At 43.0% G+C, this 7,500-nt stretch overlaps 1 long non-coding RNA gene across 1 annotated transcript in view; it reads right to left on the bottom strand.

Moving 5' to 3' along the window:
• The window catches only part of LOC308283995, a 23,990-nt gene that overhangs the window by 483 nt on the left and 16,007 nt on the right, over positions 1 to 7,500 (bottom strand). The window lies entirely within an intron of this gene.

Consider the following 7,500-nt stretch of genomic DNA (forward strand, 5'->3'; position numbering starts at 1 on the left):
CAGTTTTCTGCGTGCTTGTTTGTTTGCGGGGCTGAGATGATACACAGTACATCCCAGCATTGCCAATCGGCATGATTACTGATCAATATCTGTCTTCACGAAACACTCACAAGCTGACACGCACGTCGGTCCTGTCTCTCCTACAGACACAGACACATGGAGGACAGTCTGAGTATAGGCCCTATAGACGAATCCACAGAGCGCTGCTGCGTAGTTGCGGTGTCGCGGTGCGACCGTGCGAAGCGGAGCCGCTTGACAACGCAGTTATGATTGCTGCTCCGTGGATTCATCTATAGATCAGGATTTCTCAAAGTGGGTGTCGTGGCACCCTAGGGTGCCTTGTGGTAAGTTCAGGCGTGCCTCAGAATACTTTGATAATAATAATGGAATTTATAAATGTAATTTGCACTTTACTCGGAGCGTTCTATTTCAGTCTACAGTGAAGTCTCTTCACCAAAAACAACTGTTCGGCAAGCTCACAACTAACATGACATGTTGGTGAATGTTCCCCCCAGAATAGGGATGCTGGGGTTTAAGTGGTTAAACACCAAGTATAAAATTTCATTTCAATCTGTCCTAATGGAAACAGATATCTCTCTCAAGTTGTCCTCGTGGCATAGCCTATACTGTATCTCTGAGAGGAAGATTGACATATTTAAGTAACGTTAATATGACATAAGGTGCTAAGTAACAATGTAATTCAGGGGTACCGTGAATGAGAAAGTTACTTACAGGGGTGATCTGAGCCAAAAAAAAAAAAAAAACAGAACCACTGCTACAGACACCATGGAGCAGTGGTTCTCAACCTGTGGGTCGGGACCCCCAAGTGGGTCCCCAAATTATTTTGGGGGGACCCCAGATGATTAACATAATGTGAAACATTTTTTTCTCACTCAACAGTAAACAAACCAACATATGGTTTAAGTGTATAAAGGGTATATACACATTTCTGTGACAATTTAAGGACTTTTTAATACCTCTAAAAAGAATTGTCAAATATTAGAGGCAGAAATTGTGAAAATAGCCGATCTACATGCTCACAACGCCTCGCAATGTAGATCTGCTATTTTCACAATAGAACCGTTACAAAATGTAATGCCTCAACTCATATTGCTCGTCAGGGTAGGGGGGGGTGGGGGGGTCCACAGTTAAAATGTGATTATTTTGGGGGTCGCGGCCTGAAAAAGGTTGAGAACCACTGCCATAGAGGTAGGGCTGTCACAATTATTACATAATCGTCTAATCGTGATTATTTGACATTATCGCAATTATTTTGTCATAATCGTCATAATCGTGAATGTTGAAAAATGTCAGAAATAGTGGAAATAGCAGATCTACAAGCTCACAACGCGTCGCATCGCGGCGCGTTGTGAGCTTGTAGATCGGCTATTTCCACTATCAATGTTATTTTTTAAGTAGTAAGTTGTCAAATATGTCAGTAATTTCTTTGTATATTTAGGTTATGTGTCATATCTACCATATGCAACTTCAAAGCCTAAAAGCCAAACAGAAATGTAATTATCAACGACAAATACACAATTAAATTGTTAATCGCCAATTAATCGTGACAATTAATCGTCATGTAAAATGTCATATCGTGACAGCCCTACATAGAGGACAACCTGACACGTAGATACCACGGAGCAAAAGGACTTTTCGGAAGTCGAGTCATCATGTTCGACTTGTACGTACGTCACTGAATAACGTTGCTCAATCGTCTCCCAAACCACAAGGAAGCGAGGAGGCTGTGACCTCAACAGTGCTCAATTTAGGGCAAATCAGGAGTGCAAGAGAGCCTTTTAAGACAGACATATGGTACGAGGTTGGTCGAAATGAAAGGCAGAAATATTCCACCCGTACACAATACTTTCCATAAACAGTACATACTGTCTGCAAGAGGAAGGAAAAGCATGGTGCTTGGTCACATGAGCTTGCTAGGGGGCCAGCCAAATCAAAAAGACTTAGTTTGGATTTATGTGCTCTGTTGTTTAGCCACGTTTCACTTAGGGATACAGTATCAGAGGACAGAACATAAAGACCTGTTGATATAATGTAGCTCAATTGGTTCCTTGTAGACAAAGATAACATATATTTTAAAGAGACCAGTGTTTTTTCTTTTTTTTTCTTTGCGTAGTCAATCTTCTTTCCCTCAAATGTTGTCATTGTGCCAATTAACCTAACAATTATGCCAACGCATTGCTGTGTTGCAACTGCCCTCGTATTTGTTACTTTCATAGATTACGGGCTAGAGCACTGCATGTCATAACGTTTTCATAGAAATGCGTAAAAGAAAAACCCCGCTGTGATGAAACCGGGCAGTGACATGGAAAGATGATAAACGTTATCATCTCAACACATTACCTCAAGTAAGGCCATATCTCGACGTCCAACAAGACTTAAACATCACGGCGGGTGGGACTGATTACCACTGCTATTTTGGCCTTATTTTTGGCAGAATTCCGAGACGACAACGTAAGTAGACTAATAATAACACCAAAAAGGAAGTGGTGGATAAACACATGTCTGTTTTTAGGATCGAAGGTCACCATCTATGAGATTTCGGCATTGACACTCCCACCTCCCCCCACTCCCACGTGGCTGTTGTGGGAGTCTGCCTTGCCATGAACTTTCAGTCAGTCGTGTGAAGTAACTAAGTACATTTACTTAAGTCATTTTGAGGTATTTGTACTTTTACTCCACTACACTTACTTGAAAACTTTAGTTACTACTAGTTACTTTGCAGATATAAATGATAATATAAAACATACATGAACCACTTCAGCCCTATTTTATACCTTGGCTATTTGAAAATATTTTTGTAGATCTGCTATTTTCACACTTTTACTTTTGGTACTTGAGTACATTTTGATGCCAACACTTTCATACTTTTACTCAAGTACATTTTGAATTCCGTACTTTTACTTGCAACAGTACTGTTGGTGATTTTATCATCTAATCAGGCTTTTATGAACACCCTGAACAGTTTTTAATTTGCTTGATTCAATATTTAGATATTTGATTTGTAAATGTTGCCAGTAGGGCTGTAATCTAGCCCTGTTTTAGGGATTCGAACTTCGGGGGGATTTTCGGAACGAACCATCGAACCTTCGATGGTTCGTTCAATTGAATAAAAACCGAACGTTCGGACGTTCGAACCATCGAACGTACTGTACCTTTAAACAGTGTAGGAAATGTTTTAAATGCGCTGTTTTATCCATTGAAAACGCGTGGATGCGTGGCCGCATTAACACCTAGGCTAACACTTGGAAAATCCAACCCAATCGGAGAAAATGTCGCACAGTTTGTTGACGAACAGGCTCAATGTATAGCGGAGTTGCACGGATGATGATGATTAGACTTGGTGACTGCATCGGAGCTCGTCGCGTTCGGGCTAAACTGGTCTCGATGTAACAACCCCATACATCGCATTGATTATAGATCCTTTAGGGGGTTGCAATGAAATCCATCTTTGCTCATGCTTAGGAGAAAGGGATGTTTAATCTTTGGGTGCGTGGATGGCTGGGTGTTCGCTGTTCAAAGCACACACGGCTCTCTGAGCTGCTCTCACTCACTGTCAACAAGCGTGTGTCAGCGAGGCTGATTCGCCACCCGGTTCGCGGCCCCAAATAGGAGCGCAATTGGAGCGGAGGACGGTCCTTGATCGCTCCAAGCTGTTCTGGTGCATTTTATAACTACTATAACGGTCACCATTAAAGTCGTACTATGTAACTTTTTTTATAAAACAAATCTTAAAATTCTCCTAACTATTAAAACACAAAAGTTTTAGAAGATCCGCGCCGTGAATTTCAGCCTGTAAAGCCTTCTCTATATGTAAACTGAGATCCTTGCCGTGGACCGGATCTCGCGCCAAAATTGCGTCATCACACTACCGGCCAATCACAGCGAGGGTTATACAACTGCCGGCCAATCACATCGTATCTTGAAGTGGGGTCGCCATTTTGTTGTCGCCGGTTTGTACCATCCAGTCTCTAGGTAATTTCGCCTACCAGGCAGGGTGAAGGAGTGTATCTCTGGAATTACTGAACGCACAGGAACAAGGGACCCCTCCAAAGATAGATCTCAGCGAGGTGGAGGCAGACGCGGGGGTCTGAAGGTACGAAAAACGGCCGAAAGACGCGGACGCGACCTCGGTTCGCTATAGGGCTAATGACCACTAGGTGAGCAACTTACACAGTATGGCTTTAACTGTTAGTGTTTACCGGTAGGCCTAACTTATTTCGTATCTGGCTATCTCTACTACTGTGATATTCTGAATAGGCCAATCACATTCTGATAATTATTTTTCGTGTAAAAAAAGAAAAAAAAAAAAAGAAAAAAACCTGAACCCATTAATTTCGAACTTCGATTGCCAACGTAACGAACGAACGTTCGAACCTCCGAAGGTTCGCTTGCAGCCCTAGTTGCCAGGCCCTCCTCCACCTGGGTCCCTCCCCATACACAGTAACTTCAAACTCCATTTTAACAATGATAGATTAATTAAAAACACCCATTATCATTTCAGGTGACTCATACTACCCTCCTAATACGTGAGCAGGCCGTGTTTTTTGATAACCTTTTTCATTTATTTTTAATAATTCTTTGGGGGGAAAAAAAACAAAAACATTTTCTACCACTACAGTCACTGTGTCTCGGAGGTAACCAATAAGCAACCAGTGTAGTCACTAACAAACAGGGACATGCAGAGAATTTAAGAGAGGCAGGGGCTTAAATTTCTAAACGGGCCTTTTGGTGAAAATATATAATATATAATGCTGCCTTCAGGTATGGCATGGAAAGAGGGCATTTGCATTTCTTTCACCATAGTAAAAACTGCATTCATAGTCTGGAGAGGGCACTTTTTTACAGACGGATAAAAGGGCAGGGGCTCAAGCCCCCTTTGATGTCTATGTGTGCATGTGCCTGCATAAGACAGAAGAAAGTTTTATTATTAGTTTATGCATGGCAGAATATTGTGTAATCACTCCTCTCTCTGCCTGTGTCTGTGAACAAAATAATTCCAGAACAGATTTTTCATTTTCATGAAAGGCGGTGGTCAGTAGGCTGTCCTGAAGAGATCATGAACTTTTGGTTATGGTGGAAGTTTATTTATTCCGCAATGTAGCATTTAGATTTTCATTTATTTATCTTCATGGTTTTTAAGTGATAAGGAGCTTAGACTGGATCAGTGGAGAGAGAGGCTATGGCAGTGATAAGGGCCTCCTGGGCCGGACGTCTAGCCATTGCTATTATTGTGTGCCAGTGGTAGGCCAGCTCTATCTGATGGAGGACTGTAAATAGAGAGTTACAGTAAATAAAGTGGGAGGAAATTACTGTAAGTGACTCATTCTTTTCCAGGTCACTATCTGATCAGATTCTGGAAATGGAAATATATATCTATATATATCTAGATATATATATATATATATATATATATACACACACACACACACACACACACACACACACACACACACACACACACACACACACACACACACACACACATATATATATTCCTCCCCACACACATTTTGGAGTTGTCACTGTTGTTATATCCTACTTCCTCAGCTACCAGCAGTTTTGGACAAGGTTGACTCCTCCTCGCGGCTTGGGAGCTTTTGAGTGTAGCAACATTTTCATAAAATACCAAAGAACATTTATTTATTTATTTACACATCGCCCGCTACCACTGTGCTTTCTGTGGAGATGCGCATTTTAACATAGAATGACAGACAAATAAATCGCAGTACTATGCAGGAAAAAAGTGGGAAAATAACAAAGAAGTGGTTATTCTTTTCATTTTCACGTCGCCCACTCCACTGTGCTTTCTGCGGAGACACCCACTGTCCCTCTCCCTTCGCGGGGGCGTTAACCTTGTCCAAAACCTCCGCCGATTTAGCTCCTCGCGTGAGGATCCCCCACCGGGAGGACGTAGTCGCTGAGCCTTCGTCCTACTCCTCCCGCCCACCACTCCCTGTTGACAGACGCCTCAGCATGTAGGATTATGTGCAGTGACAATTATCATCCTCCCCGCCCGGCTTCCCTCCCCCGATCATGGGCCAATGGTGTTCGTATATACAGTATAGCCGCTTGTCGCTCGACAAAGCCTGATGCACCATAGTGGATTCTAACCCACAACCTACGAGGTGCAGGGCAAGCACCTCACCACTGCTCCACCCGACGATAAAGATTATTGTCCCATCACTAATTTAGCAAAATGCTTGTTTTGTGTGTACGCACGGCATACCAAGATAAACAACAAACAACAGGAGTTATTTCTCTAGATCAGAGGTCTTCAACGTTTTCAGGCCAAGGACCCCTTAGTTGAGAGAGAGACGAGGCGTTGTGAGCTTGTAGATCTGCTATTTTGGGCCAAAGTTCTCAGAATATGGACACTAGGGTTCAAGTGGTTATTATAAAAAAGGAGAAAAAAGTTTCTATCACTCAAAGATTTCGAGGACCCCCTGTAGTAACTCTGAGGACCCCCTAGGGGTCCCAGACCACCTGTTGAAGACCCCTGCTCTAGATATTGGGCTTAGAAATGATCAGAGATTATCGCATTTGCGGACAGTAAGGAGTTGCTAAATAAATGTCAAAGGACTATTATGTAAGGTAAACACACACACACACACACACACACACACACACACACACACACACACACACACACACACACACACACACACACACACACACACACACACACACACGCACATGCGCACACACACACACACAGAACAGACATGTTTGCAACAGGCTGACATTGTTTTAAGCCAGCCTAGGGTCAGCCGTCAATTTAGTTTATTATAACCATCAGGACAATGCCATTTATGAAACGCTGAGCGGGCATTTTTCAAGGCATGCGGGGTCAGCCACTTGCGCATTTGTGTCCATGGGAGACAGCCTGTGAGGTCCGCAGCCTAATTACTGAGTGAGACGTGTGTAGGTGTAGTCAGGGGCGTCACAAGGGGTAGGAAAGTGGGACTGAGTTACTAGGGCCCAAGGTGTTGGAGGGGCCTTAATTATTTTATACTTTAGCTATTGAAAAATAGCAGATATACAAGCTCACAGCGCGGCACCGAGTGCCGCGCTGCGAGCTTGTAGATCTGCTATTTTTGAAAAGTCGTGAAAATGTGTGCAAATCTTTGAATATATGTATTTTTTAAGCGAACATTTGTAACTCAAATTTTGCTTCTGGGGGGGGGGGGGGGGGGTCCCTGGAACTAAATATTTTGAGATGGGGGTCCGTGGCCAAATACATATCATCTTGGGGGTCCTTGACATAGGTTTCTTGCACAGATTTTCACGATTTTTCAAAAATAGCAGATATACAAGCTTGTATATCTGCTATTTTTCAATAGTTAACATTCATGGGGGGCCCGCAGTGAATCCTTGTACCCAGGGCCCAGAATTTGGTGTGACGCCCCTGGTGCCGATAACAACAGGTCACATCAGACTTAAGAGCGGGTGTGGACGGACAGGGACGGTTTCTGGGAGGCC

This window comes from Nannobrachium achirus (genome assembly GCF_963921795.1).
Source record: "Nannobrachium achirus genome assembly, chromosome: 4".
NCBI classification, from domain to species: Eukaryota; Metazoa; Chordata; class Actinopteri; order Myctophiformes; family Myctophidae; genus Nannobrachium; species Nannobrachium achirus.